The 18,568-nt window shown below is 41.1% G+C and overlaps 1 pseudogene; it reads left to right on the top strand.

The window, feature by feature from the left end:
- The window catches only part of LOC142596480 (protein hinderin-like), a 175,620-nt pseudogene extending 157,363 nt beyond the window's left edge, over nt 1–18,257 (top strand).
- The last annotated feature ends 311 nt before the right edge of the window (nt 18,258–18,568 follow it).

An 18,568-nucleotide genomic window follows, 5' to 3' on the forward strand; every position in this document is an offset into this window, starting at 1 on the left:
GGTTTTCTTACAGGTCTTTGTCATCAGCAGACTTTGTGGTACACTGGTGTTCACAATTTCACAACAAGATGCATTCCATAGGTTTTCCCATGTAGAGTTGTTTGGGATTTGATACAAGGTCCCTCTAATGTCTTCCCATGTGGGGTTTGGATTTGATACCTTTTGATTTTTGAGTGATTGCTCTTAATCACTGCAAATTTAAATCCTTCCTCCACCCATCCAGGGAGGGCAACACAGATTCCCTGATTGGTTTGATCCCAAATGTGTACAAACTCTTGTATCAATTCCCAGGCCAAATTGGCAGATTTTCCCCATGTTCCCACTACCCTAATAACAAGCAATATCATACCAATTCCCCACACACAATCACAAAAAGGGTAAGGCCAACCCCTTTACCCCAGCAGTAGTAGAGAAGAAACAGATTTTCTGATCCACCTTTTCCCAATACAAAACATGCTTAATAGAATCAGGCAACCAATGCAAACAATGATGTACTCAGAAACCAACAACATAAGTCCCATGGTGGGTTTCTGGCAACCTGTGAAATATATACACATAAAGAACAACAACAATTAAAAGGATGGGACAGTCCACCGGGTATGAATTCGGTGGTCTCTCCTGTGTGTGTCAGTGGCTACCCAGGTATAAAGATTGAGTGGGTTTTTTAAGGTTAGGGGTATCTCTCCCACCGTCGGTAGATCTACTAGGATAGGTTTGTCCCAGATTCACAGGGTCTTTAGTCTCCTTTTTCCCGGGTAGTATAGATGGAGGTTTAAGACAAAACACAGTAAGTCGTGGGCATCCGTTATCTCCCCAGCAACTATTGACTCTATATACTGCATCCAACACTCATCGTGTCCACCCAGGTTCATGAGGTTTCAGGGTTCGCTTCAGGAGTCCATTGGTATGTTCAACACCACCATTCGCCTGGGGGTAGTATGGAGTGTGAAAAAATCCATTGGATCCCTTCGTCCCGTGCCCACTCCTGAACCACCCTGGCAGTAAAGTGGCTTCCGTTATCTGATTGGATTGATTAGGGTTTTGGTAGGTAATTAAACCATAACTTCAACCCTTTCACCGTATTGTCCCCTGTTGCCCGTCGTACTGCTTCTGCTTGAGTAAGTCCTAACACCACTTCAACCCCTACTAGTACATATTGTTTCCCATCAGAGTTCCGAAATGGACCAATATAGTCCACTTGCCAGGTTTCCCAGAGGCCCTTTCCATTCTGTAAATGGAGAGGGGGTTCCTGCAAGGGATGTCTTCCAAGCCGGGTACAGCACTGACTGCAAGCAGAAATGATTATGTTGCACAGTTGGGGAGTAACAGGTCAGCCTCTGCCACATTTCATTTCTCATTGAAATCACAGCCTGTATGCCAAGATGACCTTGAATTTTTATGTTCAGGGAGCTGAGCCTTCTAGACTCAAGTGAGATAGTTTGCCTCTGTTGCTCAGAGGTCTCAGGGGACACCTGTCCAATGCGGAGACTGTCAGATTAGGTAACAGAATATGAGATATCATGCTGTGAATCTGCTTAGGTGGAACTTCTCCAGGGATGGTTGTATTTTGCACAAAACTTCCAGCTACACATGTTCTTAGTCAAAAATGTCCACATCCTTTTCATTTGCGGAGTGCCATTTGCAATTTGATGGACTTCCTATATAAGTGTAAACTAAGACGTTGACTTCTGATAAGGAATGGAGTGCTTGCTAATGCAAGAAAATCTGACAGCAGTCTCATTAAACAGGTATATGAACTAACTGTGGAAAGACTGAAGCAGGAACTGGAAGCATAATTTATATGTAATATTTGCCCACGATGGAGCTCTGCCACCATTCAGAGAAGACTCAGCCTTTCAAGTGTCTTGGTAGCAACTCCAATGCTACCTATCTACAAGTTCATCCATCTATATGTTGCATTGTACACTTCAGTGTGTTGGGAGTATACATGTTTTCTAAGTATTACTGTAAAATAGAAATAGTTGGTGCTTGCATTTCTATGTACTCTAGCAGGTTAATTTGTAGTTTCCTCACTCCCTTATTTAAAGAAGTTGTTCCTGGTAATTTAGTCACCTTGGCATGACAGCAAATTTCGGCATGTCAACTGCTCTGGAGTGGCCAGTTTATATCTTAGCTTCATTCCTAGTGACAGAGACATAAGCTACCCCATATATGCCATCTTGTGTTTACTGTGGGTTAGCGTGGGGTAAAAGCACGCAAGCTGTGATCTCAAAGCTGATGAGACAATGAGCATTTGGTGTCTAAGCCTTTAGACAACTGCTTTCTAATAAAAGGCATATATACTTTTTTGAAATGTGGAGAGGTCAAGTACCATGGTTCTGACTTGACTCTTCTCAAGGATTTTCTTAATTTTCTCCTGTCAAGACTATTTAACACCTAATCATGGGGGTGCCTGTTCTGTCTTGCACTAGCATTTGGCCAGTGTCCTGGTTTCGGCTGGGATAGAGTTAATTTTCTTCCTAGTAGGAGGCATAGTGCTGTGTTTTGGATTTGGTAGGAGAAGAATGTTGATAACACACTGATGGTTTAGTTGTTGCTGAGTACTGCTTATGATAGTCAAGGACTTTTCAGCTTCCCATGCTCTGCCAGGTGCACAAGAAGCTGGGAGGGGGCACAGCCAGAAGAGTTGATCCAAACTGACCAAAGGGCTATTCCATACCATATGACGTCATGCTCTGTATACAAACTGGGGGGGGGTTGGCCGGGGTGCAGCGATTGCTGCTCGGGAACTGTCTGGGTATCGGTCGGCAGGTGGTGAGCAATTGCATTGTGCATCACTTGCTTTGTATATTATTATTATGTTATTATTATTATTTTACTTTATTTTATTTCAATTATTAAACTGTTCTTATCTCAACCCAGGAGCGTTTCTCACTCTTACTCCTCTGATTCTCTCCCCCATCCCATCGGGGTAGGGGGAGTGAGCGAGCGGCTGCGTGGTGCTTAGTTGCTGGCTGGGGCTAAACCACGACAGCCAGTTAACGTAAAGCTATGCACCAGTCAGATGTTGGTGCGTTAGTCTTGTTCCAGTTCTGAAGAATAGCATTACTACAAAATAAGAGTCCTTCTAAAAAGCTTTTATTTCTTCTTATGTGAAACAACTTCTTTGACAAGATGAAGTGAGTCAGCCTGTCTTTAATGGGACTGCATTGAAATGTCTGCTTACACGCAACTCTTGTCGTTCCTTGGCATGATCATTACTTGAGGGGCAGATTAGAGGTCAATCAGCCAGAGCCACGGGGGCACCCACAGCTAGCTTCAGGATACTCCCTACAAATGTAAGATCAAAAGGGCAGGCACATGAAAATTACTGTTTACTTTTTATGAATTATTTCCCAGAGATGGGATCATTAACAGAATCTAAATGCTGGCTGGCTCTTACTGCAAGGACACTCCTGACAGAAAGTATTCACTTGGGCATACCTTTCCACTCAAGAATGGAAAAAAGTCAAAAGATTCTCTGTTTTTGCTTCTGTGGGATTTCTGTATTATTTAAATAACTTTCTGGTTGTATGTTTTTCCCCAAAACACTGTCCCTACTTCTGCACATGCTTTTAATTCTTAAATGTCATCCATTTTTTTTTCTTTGTGCAGCAAAGGTATTTCAAAGCCTATGTCCTTATCCCAGGGACTCTGCAGGAGATACCTTCTGAAGGAAGTAAAACTTTCTGGTAATCTTTCTGAGTGAACAGTGGCTGTTACTTAAAATTCGTCACTGGCCAGTGGGTACCACAGTTATCCCTACTGTAAATACAGGGGAAAGGTGATATTGGCTGTCATAGTGAGGTACATGTTGGCAAAATGCTGATTCAATGACTACTCCTGTGGTAATCTTCATGCATCAAACTCTACACGTTCTTATCCACATAAGTATCTGGCTTCTGTTTGATCACAGTTATCAGGGCTGTTTAGAAGGGTCATGGTATATTTGCCCTTTTGTCTTGTGTCTGGAGCTATGAAAGCATGACTTTGGAGCAGATGTTGATTGAATTCTAAAGAGACTGGCAGTAGCTGGGAACATGTGTAGCCCCTGATATGCTAAACTTGTGACTCCAAGTAGAAAACTGTTTGCTTTTTAAAGTAACTTTGAAAAAGTTACCTTGAAGGACCAAATACATGGTGGATGTTACTCTTTAATGAAAACCAATATGAACTTCCTTCTTATCATCCAATATGTTACTGTCCTTTATGTGAAATAATCAAATGCTGCCCAGTGTAGGAATGAAACTAAATCTGGCTGGTAACCAAAATAAAATCCCTTATAGATATTTTTGTATGTTCTTAAAATGTGTCCTGTGAGATTAGGCAGTTGTCTTTTTTTCCCCTCTCTGCTATTTTTATTAAAAAGTTAAAAAAAAAAAAGGTCTCTTGCAGCTGCCTCCTATGATAAGGTTGGGGGCGCAGAAAATCCAATGTTACATTCTTTTATCTAAATCCTTATTCTTCCTAATCTGGCTAGACATTTTGGATAGGTGTGTGTTGTAGTTTAACCTGGCAGGCAGCTAAACACAACACAGCCATGTCTTGGTTTCAGCTGGGATAGAGTTAATTTTCTTCCTAGTAGCAGGCACAGTGCTGTGTTTTGGATTTAGGATGAGAAGAATGCTGATAACACACTGATGGTTTAGTTGTTCCTAAGTACTGCTTATGCTAGGCAAGGACTTTTCAGCTTCCCATGCTCTGCCAGGAGCACAAGAAACTGGGAGGGGGCACAGCCAGAATAGTTGATCCAAACTGACCAAAGGGCTATTCCATACCATATGACGTCATGCTCAGTATAGAAACTGTGGGGGGGTTGGCCGGGGAGCAGAGATCGCTGCTCAGGAACTGTCTGGGTAGCGGTTGGCAGGTGGTGAGCAATTGCATTGTGCATCACTTGCTTTGTATATTATTATTTCTATTATTATTATTATTATTATTATTATTATTATTATTATTTTATTGTTACTATTATCATTACTATCTTACTTTATTTCAATTATTAAACTGTTCTTATCTCAACCCAGGAGTGTTTCTCACTCTTACTCTTCCGATTCTCTCCCCCATCCCACCGGGGCAGGGGGAGTGAGCGAGCGGCTGCGTTGTGCTTAGTTGCTGGCTGGGGCTAAACCACGACAAGCCATTTGCTCACTCTCCCCCTCCCCAGTGGGATGGGGGAGAGAATTGGAAAAATAAGTAAAATTCTTTGGTTGAGATAAAGACAGTTTAATAGGACGGAAAAGGAAGGGAAAATACTACTACTAATATACAAAATAAGTGATGCACAATGCAATTGCTCACCACCTGCTGACCAATACCCAGCCAGTCCCCAAGCAGTGATCTCAGCCTCCCGGCCCACTCCCCCCAGTTTCTATACTGAGCATGACCTCATATGGTATGGAATAGCCCTTTGGCCAGTTTGGATCAACTCTTCTGGCTGTGCTCCCTCCCAGCTTCTTGTGCACCTGCACATGGGAAGCTGAAAAGTCCTTGACTAGCATAAGCAGTACTCAGCAACAACTAAAAACATCAGTGTGTTATCAACATTCTTCTCCTACCAAATCCAAAACACAGCACTATGCCTGCTACTAGGAAGAAAATTAACTCTATCCCAGCTGAAACCAGGACAGTGTGATTTACTTATTTGGCATGATATTTTCTGAACATCATTGTTTTTTTGGCATTCATCTTGACAGCAGTAGCTGGAGAACTTCTTGCTAGTGTTTAAAAGGATAAACTGAACATCTCCCTTTCCATCTTTTCCTCTTGCTGTTGGATAGGGCTCAGGAAATTTTTTAATCCTTGCAAAGCAGTGAGAGTGCAAAGGAAAAGTGTGTGCAGATGAGTGCGGTTGCTGGGTCCTCCAAGATAGTGGTCTGCAAGTGACCATCTGCGGGAGTGGGTCTGGGGTTTAGTACAGCAGCATTCAGAAAGTTGAGGCACAGATACTATAAAAACAAGTCAGTTGGTGCTAGGCACAGTTTAGGCTTGTACTGAGCTGCACCCAATCTCAAAAGTTTTCCACCGTACATCTTGGACTTCTTAGGCTAGATCAGCAGTAGATAGGGGGTCTGTACGCCTCCCTTCAGTCATGAAGCCATGCTTACAGGTTCATGAGATGTCAGAGGGCAACTGATTCGGAGCCAGTATGTGGCATGCTTGCTGTGCGTTTCTTGCAGACTTTACACTGAGGCAGAATCAGATATCTAATTATGCTGTTCATCTCAGTTACCTTTGCTGTTGATATCTTCTTGTCCTTCTTGTAGTCATCATGGAAAACAATGGTTTTAAGATGTCTTTTATTGCATTTGTGCTTCAGAGGCTGTTATGTCCCCTTCTCTTTTTTATAATGTGCTGCAAATGTCCTTAAACCTCTCCTCTGAAGTTGTACATCTTGAAGCCGATACCCAAATCTGGATGGTTTTCTAGAGCAGTTCTCCCCAGTGCTGTTAGGACAGAAGAATGGTGGAGGTCCCTTCTCCACCCAGTTGCTACGGAGTGCCAGGTATACCTGTCAACTGAGTTGTTAAATTAACATTTCCATTTCCCTGTGTGTAGCCTTATCTTTACTGACACATGTATATGTGTTGGGAGAGGGGCTATTTTTGGCTATACTGTAGGAGAGCCTGAAGGTAATGAGTTGTGCATAGTAAATCTTGCTTACTCCATAATTTCCACTACATTTCAAATTAAGGGCCTAAATTAGGGTTAGTGTCAGACTTGCTCTTTTGCTATGTCCTAATTTTGTTTTTAAAGCACATAGCTAAGGGCTTTAATATGGTTTAGATTCAGTGCTTCTAAGTTATACTAAAATCCCTAAGGGAGCCAAAATAACTTATTAAAACCTTGAAATGTTTTTGACTGCTGCATTCTATTATTTTCTATACCGGTGATAGCATACAGCCTCTTCTTGCTGATGGGTGGAGGAACGCAAACCTCCAGGGCCCATTAGACTTAACTTGTTTACTGCATTGATATCTATATGTTAAATGACAAGAGAGTTCAGGTTATTGAATAATTTAAAATTCAGCTCTAATTGGTGTCATATGACCTGGAAAAGGCCATGGATGACACCAGGAGCATGCTGTGAAATTCTTATAAATAATTCATAAATTAGATTATTCAGTAAGTAATAACTGATGATATAATACCTGTAAGTATTTAGTTCATATGCTGGAAGGTAATCTACCTTGATGATCTTCTAGCAAAACCTGCCAGAGTACGAGAGTTAATTGCACTAGGGAGAATGCACTACATTTATTTGGGATGGGCTTTGGCAAGGTGTACCGTGCAGATGTTGCATTACGCATTCTCTATCAGCTAGACAACTATTCTGTGTATGCCCATGTTAAAAATGCAGCTCATCACTCTTCTGCCCTTATTTCACATGAACTCCAAATGCACTGGGAAATGGTAGTGACCCGCTCTGCTCACAAATAGTATAGTTTTTGAAATATTTATCTAGGTCTTGAACTACTGATTCTTCAGTAAAATAAAGGGCAGAAGTAAAAAACTGAAGTCAGAAGATTGTGATTTTTCATTTTTATAATGTTGGCAGCACACTGAAAGTTAATAGTTAGACCTGGTGACATCAAGATTAGTATAGTGGCATTTTTCTATAGTGCAAACAGGTCTGATGATATAGTTTTGTTTCGGAAAGCAAACATGTTTGCTTAATTTTAGTGGTCAGGTATTGCACTGCCATATGTAGGTACTGTTTGGGCTTAATGGGCATTCTGCTCACAGTGACTTCCAAGACTCAACATACAGGTGCCTCGCTTTAGTTTTCTTGGAGCACTGTATTATTAATGACTGCCTTATCAGCCAGTGTAAAACCGGTTTGCTGATCTGAAATGGAAGCATTTGTTAGAGATTATCTGCAATATTTGTGTAGCTGGAGAAGGGTGGCATGTTTATGAATGCAAAATATACACTTAAAGCTGAGTGCCAGCAAATGCTCACATGCCACTTTGAATGCAGGTTTATTGTGCACCTGGCATCCCAGCTCAAACCCTCTTAACAAAGAGGAGAAAAAAAATTGAAGGCAACACAAACATAGGAGGTGTTCCTCTGCTGTCAGCTAGCAGCTATAGATTCACTTTTTTGTGATGTGATTCTATTTTTTTTTTTTTTTTTGCTACACCTGTTCACTATATTGAGTTCAGTAGATTTTTACAGAAACAATACAGGCTTGTGAATGTCATTTACATATTGTTTCTTTGATTTGAGACCACTTGTTTTATTCAGTGGAATATGGCAATCATAGCTATACATAATTACTACAGAAAATGGTGCTTTATTTTTTGCTTGAAAAACGGTCAGCTTACCTTCTGAGTTATCCACTGTATTTATCTTAGGTACTGACAGGGACAGTTGCTGAACTATTATCTGGGCACTTTGTAATGACTGATATTAGGTTACTTATGGTAGAGATTTTAATAAAGGATTATATGATTTGAAGAAAAAAATTATAGAATTCAATAGATCCTACTAATTTACTTTAAAATCTTTACCTTTTACATTCTCCTTGATAAATTCTTACAGAGTCTTGGAAAGAATAGCTCCTTAATCACTAGTAGCGCACTTCAAATAGTCCTATCATTTGAAATAATTGTTCTTAAAATGGCATTTCTGTTGCCCCAATATCCTACCCGAGTTTATGTATAATATATTCTCCTCGTTCTAGTGACAAGAGGAAGTGCTTTTACTGTTGATAGACCTGCAAACCTAAACCCAAGCTTTATTCAGAGGAGACCCGTACATCAACAATGTGCAGTAGTGACTGAGTTCCAGGTTCAGGATGTATATCTTAGTGAGTGCGTCAGCTAGGTCACTAATATGTGCCCTTGATGCTCTTTAAGGTGTCCCTGTGTATGGTAGCCTCTCATCTGTCCATTTAGAAATTTTTGCTTCATCTTTAAATATCTTTAAATCTCTGTATTTCTCCTCTGGTTGCTGCTTCTGTTCGTTCTTCTTGGCTTCCTCCAGGGTCCCTGCTCAGATCAGCATAATGGAGTAGTTCTGAACCTGCATGTTTCTCCCTCTGTTTCTACCCCACCAAAAGAAACCCCAGAGCTGAAAATCCAGGTTAGAGAAATGTTCTCAAGATACAATTGAGAACAATTTTAGTTCATTGTCTCTTTTTCTGTATTCAAATACATTTCAGCTACAAACTTCAAAGCCAGGTGCTGTGGGTTAAACTCTGACCCTGTCAACATCTATAGGAATTTTGCTGTTCACTGTAACAGCACTGTATTTTGCCCAGTGTATGCAAGGACCCTAGCTTTTGTCCTCAGCATGCAAGACTTATCGAGGCAATGATTTTGGACTGTTTCTTAAACATGTTTTGTACATGCAGAGCTACCAGTGAAATCTGTCATGACCTTGCCTGTGTTGAGATTGTAAGATCTGATCAGTTACTAGTTCATCCCTTGCAGTACAAAGCCCCGTGTGCTGGAGTCAGTCTGTAAATGTGTCTCCTCTGCTAGCACTGTGAATTAACACTACAGAGCACATAAGTTGCATTTAAGAAGAATTTGCAGAGATCATAATGCTGCATGCATAAAACTGGTGCGCTGTTTGTCTGTTTGTAGGAAATTTTATGGACTGGATGTTTGTTTAAGCTCTGCTCTGAATCCCTGAGCAAAAAATCCCCAATTACTGGGATTGCAGTAAAGATTTCATAGAGCTCCCCACATGTCTTCCTCTTTAAACCCTTCTAAAGATTGTTTGAACTATTTTTTAATATCTCCTTATTTCCATGCAAGAGTTTCACATCTGATCAAGTCTTCTTAACTCCATATGTTGCAAGGAGCAGTCTGAGTTTGTTTAAATCTCAGTTAAAGGAAGTTGTATCTTTAAATACTGTAGAGCAAGCCTGGAAGAGCTCCACAGGGGGGAAAGCACAGCTGTTCCATCATGGTCCATCATGGTTTCCATGTGTCCCGTAGGCAATATCTTTCTTAAACTCATCTTGAAAATTACCCAATTCCTTATGCTTGTGAGTCTTTAGGCTCACGGTAGTAGGTGGGTCTTAAGAATTTTTTTTCGCTTTTCCCTTTTACCTGGCCTGCATCTTACAGATCTGTCATGGCATGCTCTGGTCTCATCTAACCAGATGAGTATAAATGTCTGTCGATTTTCCCTGCAGCCTCTACCATCCAGCTGTAGTTTTCAATTAAAGCATTGACAGAAAAACACAAATTGCTAAAAAAGTTGACTAGCTTCTGACTCCCAACAGTTAATTTTTCTTTGGTGTTAGACCCTGCAAAGTACTGAGTCTAACATGACCTCCTTCTTCTAAAGGAATAAAATAACCCCACTTGCATTCAGTGACATTAATGAGAATTTCTCCCCCTGCAAACATATTGTAACTGTGAAAGAACGTTAAAGTTTCTCTGCCTCCTTACAAAGTCTTTAAATGTCAATGCCATTTCTGAGACCATCAGGGCAGATTTAATGGCAGCCAAGGTAAACAAATGCTAACTCGTACCTCTATTTTAGGGCCTTCAGTGATTCTTAATAGAGTCTCAGCCATGAAGTTAATTTGCGATGTGGGACTTCATTCTTAAACTTGCTCCTGATGATTATTTTGTACCATCTTCATTCATGTGTTTAGATTTCTTAACATCCGCTTGTCTCTTCAGTCAATAAAGCAAATTGCTAAAATAAAGAAATTCTCAGTCATTCCATCTTCTGAGTCTTCTTTTTTTGTTCCCTTTTACTTCTATTTATGGGCTGCAGAAGGGTAGGTGTATGCTTTCTGTAGACCACCCTAAGCTGCCAGCTCTGATAGGATCCTCTAAGAATACCTTCAGGTCTGCCACATTGTCCTGGTTTTGGCTGGGATAGAGTTAATTTTCTTCCTAGTAGCAGGCATAGTGCTGTGTTTTGGATTTAGGATGAGAAGAATGCTGATAATACGCTGATGTTTTTAGTTGTTGCAAAGTACTGCTTATGCTAGGCAAGGACTTTTCAGCTTCCCATGCTCTGCCAGGTGCACAAGAAGCTGGGAGGGGGCACAGCCAGAATAGCTGACCCAAACTGACCAAAGGGCTATTCCATACCATATGACGTCATGCTCAGTATATAAACTGGGGGGGGTTGGCTGGGGAGCAGCAATCGCTGCTCAGGAAGTGGCTGGGTATCAGTCAGTGGGTGGTGAGCAATTGCATTGTGCATCACTTGCTTTGTATATTATTATTATTATTATTATCATTATTGTATTGTTATTATTATCATTACTATTTTACTTTATTTCAATTATTAAACTGTTCTTATCTCAACCCAGGAGTGTTTCTCACTCTTACTCCTCTGATTCTCTCCCCGATCCCATAGGGGTAGGGGGAGTGAGCAAGTGGCTGCGTGGTGCTTAGTTGCTGGCTGGGACTAAACCACGACAGTCCTTTTTGGCGCCCAACGTGGGACATGAAGGGTTTGAGATAATAACAGATTAACCAGAGTGTATTAAGGAGTCTGTTAACAGTCGCCGGTCATTATATTAGTTCATCTGATCTGCACCATGATCTTTTTTTTGCAGTACATGTTAAAGCTTGTTGTCAGTTTGTGTAGGGCTGGGGGAGTTTAAATTCAGTATGTTATTGAAATTATGTCACAGATCTAGCAAAAGAAATGCAAATGCCTGATTCACTGCTGTTCTGATGTGCATAAAAACTCAAATGCTTAACTGCCTAGATGAACCATAGTGCAAAGATACTCCAGGATGTAAGTAGGATTTTGATGTCTGTTACATAATATCCACGAGTATAACAAAACCACTAGAATTTGTTTGCACTGGGTTGACAAATGTGAATTACAGTTGCTTGCTTTCTTCAGAGTTTTATCAGAGTATGATCACTTGCCCAGCGTAATTGGAAAAATCACTTACATTTATAGTTGAATTTAAACATGTTTTGTATCTAAATAACAGCTTTTGATGTACAACCATTTTTTAGAGAAAGTAGTTGGTTTTTATCTGTGTTTCAAGATATTTCAAAATCTCTCATCAAATTTTCAGTGGTAAGTAATATCCCATTCAGAGCAAGGTGAAATATTTTACATCATATCTCCTGCTGTGTAATGGCCAATCAAAGAGTATTTATAGTGGCTGAATGGATTTTTTGGCTCGGTATTCAAAATTAAACATTTTTATACATTAACATTTAATGGTTTTTGCCACTCTTCAAGTTGATTTTATGTAACCCTAGATGCTCACAACTACTTGATACTCTGAAGCGATTCATTTTATGCTGAGGATCCTGCAGGCAGTAGTTTTACATTTATTACACTTGTGTAGATGGAATGAAATGTAGTTTTGATAGCAGATTTGTTTCTGTCTTCTGATAAACATTTTCTCACGTTTGGCTGTATGTCCATCAGCATGATACAGCAAGTCTATTTCTGAGAGCGCAAAGATAAATTTTGGCAATTCACAGGAAATTGTTTCTCTTATTGCAGGTATCCAGTAAGAAGAGCTCATGCCAACAACCATCTCTGGAGCTAGATGGTTCCTACTTAGGTATTGGAGGACCACAAACTCTTTATAAGAACAGTAGAGCATCAAAGGCTGGAAACCCAGCCCATGTTGCATTATCTCAGCTGTGCAGGAATAATCGTGATTATGGGACTGAAATCCATTATAACCATCAGGAGTGTCTGAAGGAATATCTGGTGGAAAATGGCTTGCACAAAAAGTGTAACAATATGATTTCCCCAGCCAAGCAGAGGAGCCCTCACCGTGTAAAACCAGCTCAGGAGATGGACCAGACAGCAAATGAATTTCATAGCACATGCCCTCAGCAAGTGAGTCATGGTTGTGCCTGTAGGCATGTAGGGAGCTCAGGGAGTATGCAAGAGAGCCACCATGTCTTAGAAGTACTTAGAAGACATGAACATGAACATGAGCCAGCAGTGTGCCCAGGTGGCCAAGAAGGCCAACAGTATCCTGGCTTGTATCAGGACTAGTGTGGCCAGCAGGAGCAGGGAAGTGATTGTCCCCATGTACTCGGCGCTGGTGAGGCCGCACCTGGAATACTGTGTCCAGTTTTGGGCCCCTCAATACAAGAAAGACATGGAGGTGCTGGAGCATGTTCAGAGAAGGGCAACAAAGCTGGTGAAGGGTCTGGAGCACAGCCCTTATGAGGAGCGGCTGAGGGAACTGGGATTGTTTAGCCTAGAGAAGAGGAGGCTGAGTGGAGACCTTATTGCTCTCTACAACTACCTGAAAGGAGGTTGTAGTGAGGTGGGTGTTGGTCTCTTCTCCCATGTAGTTAGCGATAGGACAAGAGGAAATGGGCTCAAGCTGCGCCAGGGGAGGTTTAGGTTGGATATTAGGAAAAATTTCTTCACGGAAAGGGTAGTCAAGCATTGGAACAGGCTGCCCAGAGAGGTGGTGGAGTCCCCATCCCTGGAAGCATTCAAAAAACAGGTAGATGTGGCACTTCAGGACATGGTTTAGTCTAGTCTACCCTTGATTGGTTTAGTGTGGACTTGGTAGTGTAGGTTAATGGTTGGACTGGATGATCTTAAAGGTCTTTTCCAACCTAAATGATTCTATTCTATGATTCTAAGACACTCTGGGCCAGTTCACAAAACCTGTGATTATTCTAGGCGCTCTCAAGTTTCTGGACTGAATGAAAGTGTGGACTCAGGATCTAAAGAAACAGAGCAGGCTAAAAGGTTGTATAGAGAAAGAAGGCAGAAGCTGCTTCTGCAGAAAATGGAAATTGAAAAGGAACGACTCTAACATTTGTTGGCTAAGCAAGAAGCAAAACTGCTTCTAAAACAACAGCAACTACACCAGTCCTGTATGGATTATAACAGGTGGTTTTGAGACTTTGAGTTTAAAAAAAATTCTAAAATTTCTAATGAAGACATGGGCAATAGTTAAAGTGGGAGAATGGAAATGATAAAATAAGATAGGCTATACCTGTGGAATAAATTCTCTCTAACAGTGATTTAGAGGAGAGGAGACTTCTTAGTATATTAGCATATACTGTTGGGAAAGGGCATGACAGCTGTGGAAAGCAGCAGAGGAAAACAGTATGTGGTAGAAAGGAAGGAACAAGAAAAGCAGTGCTAAAAGACCAGATAGGAAAAGAGGAGCGATAGAAGAAAATGGGAGGCTGATCTTAGTGCAGGCACTTCAAGGAATACAGACATTTGGCAAGAGAGCAGTGTGAGCGTGGATGACATAGATGTGGCATTCCCCTTTCTTTCCTTAGAGAGGTCAGTTTTGAAGTATTGCACCTTCCTAGGTAGGGACTGGAAGATGTGTGTTTTACAGAAAAGATGGAGATCATTTTATATATATATGGAATATATATTTTTTTCCATATATATATATGGAAAAGGAAGGGAGCCCTGTGTAGCAAGGACATTTTCTTTCCAGTGATATTTGTGGAAGGGAGAATGCCAAGACTGAGGCACAAGATGTGCTTAAAAACTGGAAGAAGGGAAAGGCAATAACCATAGAAATATGGGATGTGGCTTGAAAGGCCCATGAGCTTGTTGCAGAAGGTGAGATAACACATTCTTGACAATGTAAATGGGGACTCTGGGAAAGAGGGAGAAACTGGTTTATTGGTATCACGTTACTAGAGTGGAGAGGAACAGTAAAAGGGAGTGTGTTAAAGCAAGTTGAATTAGCCAGTGTAACTCAGTTGAGTACTAATATTTCAGTATTAGGAAGGGAAAGCAATGGGGAAAATCTAGCAGTCTTTTAGAAGAAGCAATAGGAGGGTTTCACAATGATGCTTATTTTGATACTGTTTTAATATGGCAGCTGCTGACAGCATCCCATGAAAGTCTGCATTACATGACTCACTTCCTACATTCACATATTATAACCACCATGGAGGAATATATCACTTTCTCCTCTTAATCCCAGCCCCCTGGTTACTTTTAAAACTCTAAAAAAGAATATGGTAATTTAGGTCTTTTGTTTGTCTTCCTGGATTGCATTTTACATTGAAAATAATGCGTTTATATGGCTTTAAAAATGCCTTTCGTATCAGAGGCAATCACAATTCTGTGTGTTGAAAATGACTGAGGTCACAAACAAAGGATTATGACTTCAGGTGAGAATTAAGTAGGAACAGATGGATTCTTAATCATCAAAACCCTTAATTCTATGCATGCATCCCTCTAATGAAAAACAAGTAGAATATGAAGAACATACAGACTAAGTTTTCTGGTGTTTTTGTTTCTAATGGATATTTTTCAGACTTCTTTGAGGCATCATAAGCCCCCCAAAAAAGGGACCTTAAATATATCTATAATGATGTGCTTGTTAATGCCATTATGCCGTTTTTAGCCATTTTCTTTTCTGAAAAAAAAAATTATGGTTTACATAGCTCTAGTTACCTAAAAGAACTCTATGAAAGAAAATCATATATGATCAATCTGAGGACTCAAAGTATTTTTGTGTAGGTGAAAGCACATTTGCCATATTCTCTCTAAGAAAAGCAACTAGAATATAGCGTGCTTGCTCTTAAAAAATATTGTCTCTTTAGAATAAAATATTTGATATTTACATGTAAATCTCTTAAGCATCACAGTTCTGTTTCAGTTACAGGTATATAATTCACTTTTGCACTTCATAACAGGTTAATTTTATATCCTACAAAAAATAAAAATTTGCTTTATGCTCAAATACCCTTTGCTTCATTCTCAGGAGGTGTGGTGGGTTGACCCTGGCTGGATGCCAAGTGCCCACCAAAGCTGCTCTATCACTCCCCTTCTCAACTGGACAGGGGACAGAAAATATAACAAAAAGGTCATGGGTCAAGATAAGGACAGGGAGTGATCACTCAGCAATTACTGTCATGGGCAAAACAGACTCGACTTGGGGAAAATCAGTTTAATTTATTACCAGTCAAATCAGAGTAGGAAAATGAGAAATAAAACCAAATCTTAAAACACCTTCCCCCCACCCCTCCCTTCTTCCCAGGCTCAACTTCACTCCCAATTTTCTCTGCCTCCTCCCCCTGAGCGGCACAGGGGGACAGGGAACGGGGGCTGTCGTCAGTTCATCACACGTCGTCTCTGCCGCTCCTTATTCCTCAGTGAGACGACTCCTCACACTCTTCCCCTGCTCCAGCGTAGGGTCCCTCCCACGGGAGACAGTCCTCCACGAACTTCTCCAATGTGGGTCCTTCCCATGGGCTGCAGTTCTTCATGAACTGCTCCAGCGTGGGTCCCTTCCATGGGGTGCAGTCCTTCAGAAGCAGACTGCTCCAGCATGGGTCCCCCGCGGGGTCCCCAGTCCTGCCAGCAAACCTGCTCCAGCGTGGGCTCCTCTCTCTCCACGGGTCCACAGTTCCTGCCAGAGGCCTGCTCCAGCACAGGCTTCCCACGGGGTCACAGCCTCCTTCGGGCATCCACCTGCTCCAGCGTGGGGTCCTCCACTGGCTGCAGGTGGATATCTGCTCCACCATTAACCTCCATGGGCTGCAGGGGCACAGCCTGCCTCACCATGGTCTTCACCATGGGCTGCAGGGGAATCTCTGCCCCGGTGCCTGGAGCACCTCCTCCCCCTCCTTCTTCACTGACCTTGGTGTCTGCAGAGTTGTTCCTCTCACATATTCTCACTCCAGCTTCAGTTCATGCCAGGTTGGTTTTTTTCCCATTCTTAAATATGTTATCCCAGAGGTGCTACCACTGTTGCTGATTGGCTCAGCCTTGGCCAGTAGCGGGTCTGTCTTGGAGCCGGCTGGCATTGGCTCTATCGGACATCGTCGAAGCTTCTAGCAGCTTCTCACAGAAGCCACCCCTGTAGCCCCCCTGCTACCAAAACCTTGCCACGCAAACCCAATACAGGAGGCTCTAACCTAGTTCATCTCTTAACATCATGTTAGTTTAAAAAAAACAATACAACAAAAATCCATTTCCAGACAGTGTTTATTTTTGTCTGTCCTTCTGCATGGGTGGAGTGCTGGTTAAGGTCCATTCTGAGCTTCTGAAAGTATTGTCATTGAATGAGAAGTAAAAAGTCTGACCATTTGTAATTATTGGCTATTAACTCTTCTGCTCTTTTAGCAAAAGTATGAATTGATCCTTTTTTTGGCCACACTGCATCATAACTGCATTTTAATATCCCACATTTCCCTATTTAGCCTCAAGTGAGCATAGTACTTTCAGTTTGCAGTTTCCAACTATATGAAATAGTTGCTTGGCTATCAAAAATGGTGTGTGTGTGCAGGGAAAGGGGCAGTTCAGTGACTCCTCCTGATGCCAACCACACCAGAATAGAGGAGAGTTCCAGAAATGGCAAAATATTATTTCTCAGTAATGTAGACAAATATGGGTAAATCCTGACAACAGGAATTTTATTCAAATAAAAAGGGAAAAGTACCTCTATTGCTGATTTTTCTATTATCATTGGAGAGAAAGAAAATGGTGGGGTAATCTATTAAAAATGGAGCATCATTTGTGGGCCCACAGTTTCAGGAGACACAACCATCTCAAACAAATTCTACATTTTATGTAGTTTACATATGATGCCTTTGAGCTCTGGTGCTGCTTGAGCTGTAATCTGAGCCCAACAGGGATGTTTGTTATTGGATACTGTGACCATTTTCTTAAGGGAACAGGTCTTTGGAAATCAGTAAATGAAATTTTTCTAATCTTTTTCCTAATGGAAACCCTCAGAAGCAAAGGCACTGGACATAAGTCAGCCTTCCAAAACAAAAGTATATTTGAAAGTGTGAAAACAGTTGTGAAAGCTTCTGCATTTAACATGATTAAGTGTCTTTTTTGTAGACACACAACTCACCTTTTTGTGGCGAGTTCCTGGTGTGATGATTTGACCAGCTGCAAAACCAGCTAACTCTGCTTTTTCAGTTTTAGAGGCCATTTACCAGGTTCAGAGGACGTGCCCATTGATGAAGCACCTGGAGAACTTGCTCTGATGATGAACAGCAACAGCATGGGGCTAAGGTAATTTCTCTCTTCACTTCTAAGTACTTCACAGTGTCGGTATATCTTCTTGACAGTGTGCTGTTGGCTGCCAAGTGTATTTGTTCATGTGTTTGTTTCAGATTAAGAGCTTTTTTTCCGCAGGAAAGGTAAAATTCATTGGCTGTTGCGTTTTCTGAGTCAACTCAATAGTTATGCTGAATTGTTATTACTCAAGGTTTAGGGGTTGACTTCCTGTAGAGGTCTCAGGTTTTGTGTGTCATCTCTTAAGGACACTAACCTAGCCCAGTGCAAAATGGAGTTTTCACAAAATCTTAGCTTTTGTTCTCTGTTCTAGGTAATGCTTGTTATTTTTTCAACTAGGACCAGAAAATCTCTTTAGTCTTGATTTGGACCTGATGTAAAAAAATCCTCCTTTAACTCCCAGATAGAAATGATATTTTACAATTGGTAATAGTTACTTGTTTTTTAAATAATGCTGTGTTGCACCTCTGCTTCAGTGCAATCAGAACAAACTCCCACTGAAATAACTGGAAGTAGAGTGAAGCCAATATTTAGCTCTTTATCTCCATTTTGCATGCTATTTAAAACTTTAATCAATACATTATTGTGTTTTCTTTCTGTCCTACCCTGTCGCATTTCCTGTTACCAC

This window comes from Pelecanus crispus, chromosome W, assembly GCF_030463565.1.
Source record: "Pelecanus crispus isolate bPelCri1 chromosome W, bPelCri1.pri, whole genome shotgun sequence".
In the NCBI taxonomy this organism is placed as follows: Eukaryota; Metazoa; Chordata; class Aves; order Pelecaniformes; family Pelecanidae; genus Pelecanus; species Pelecanus crispus.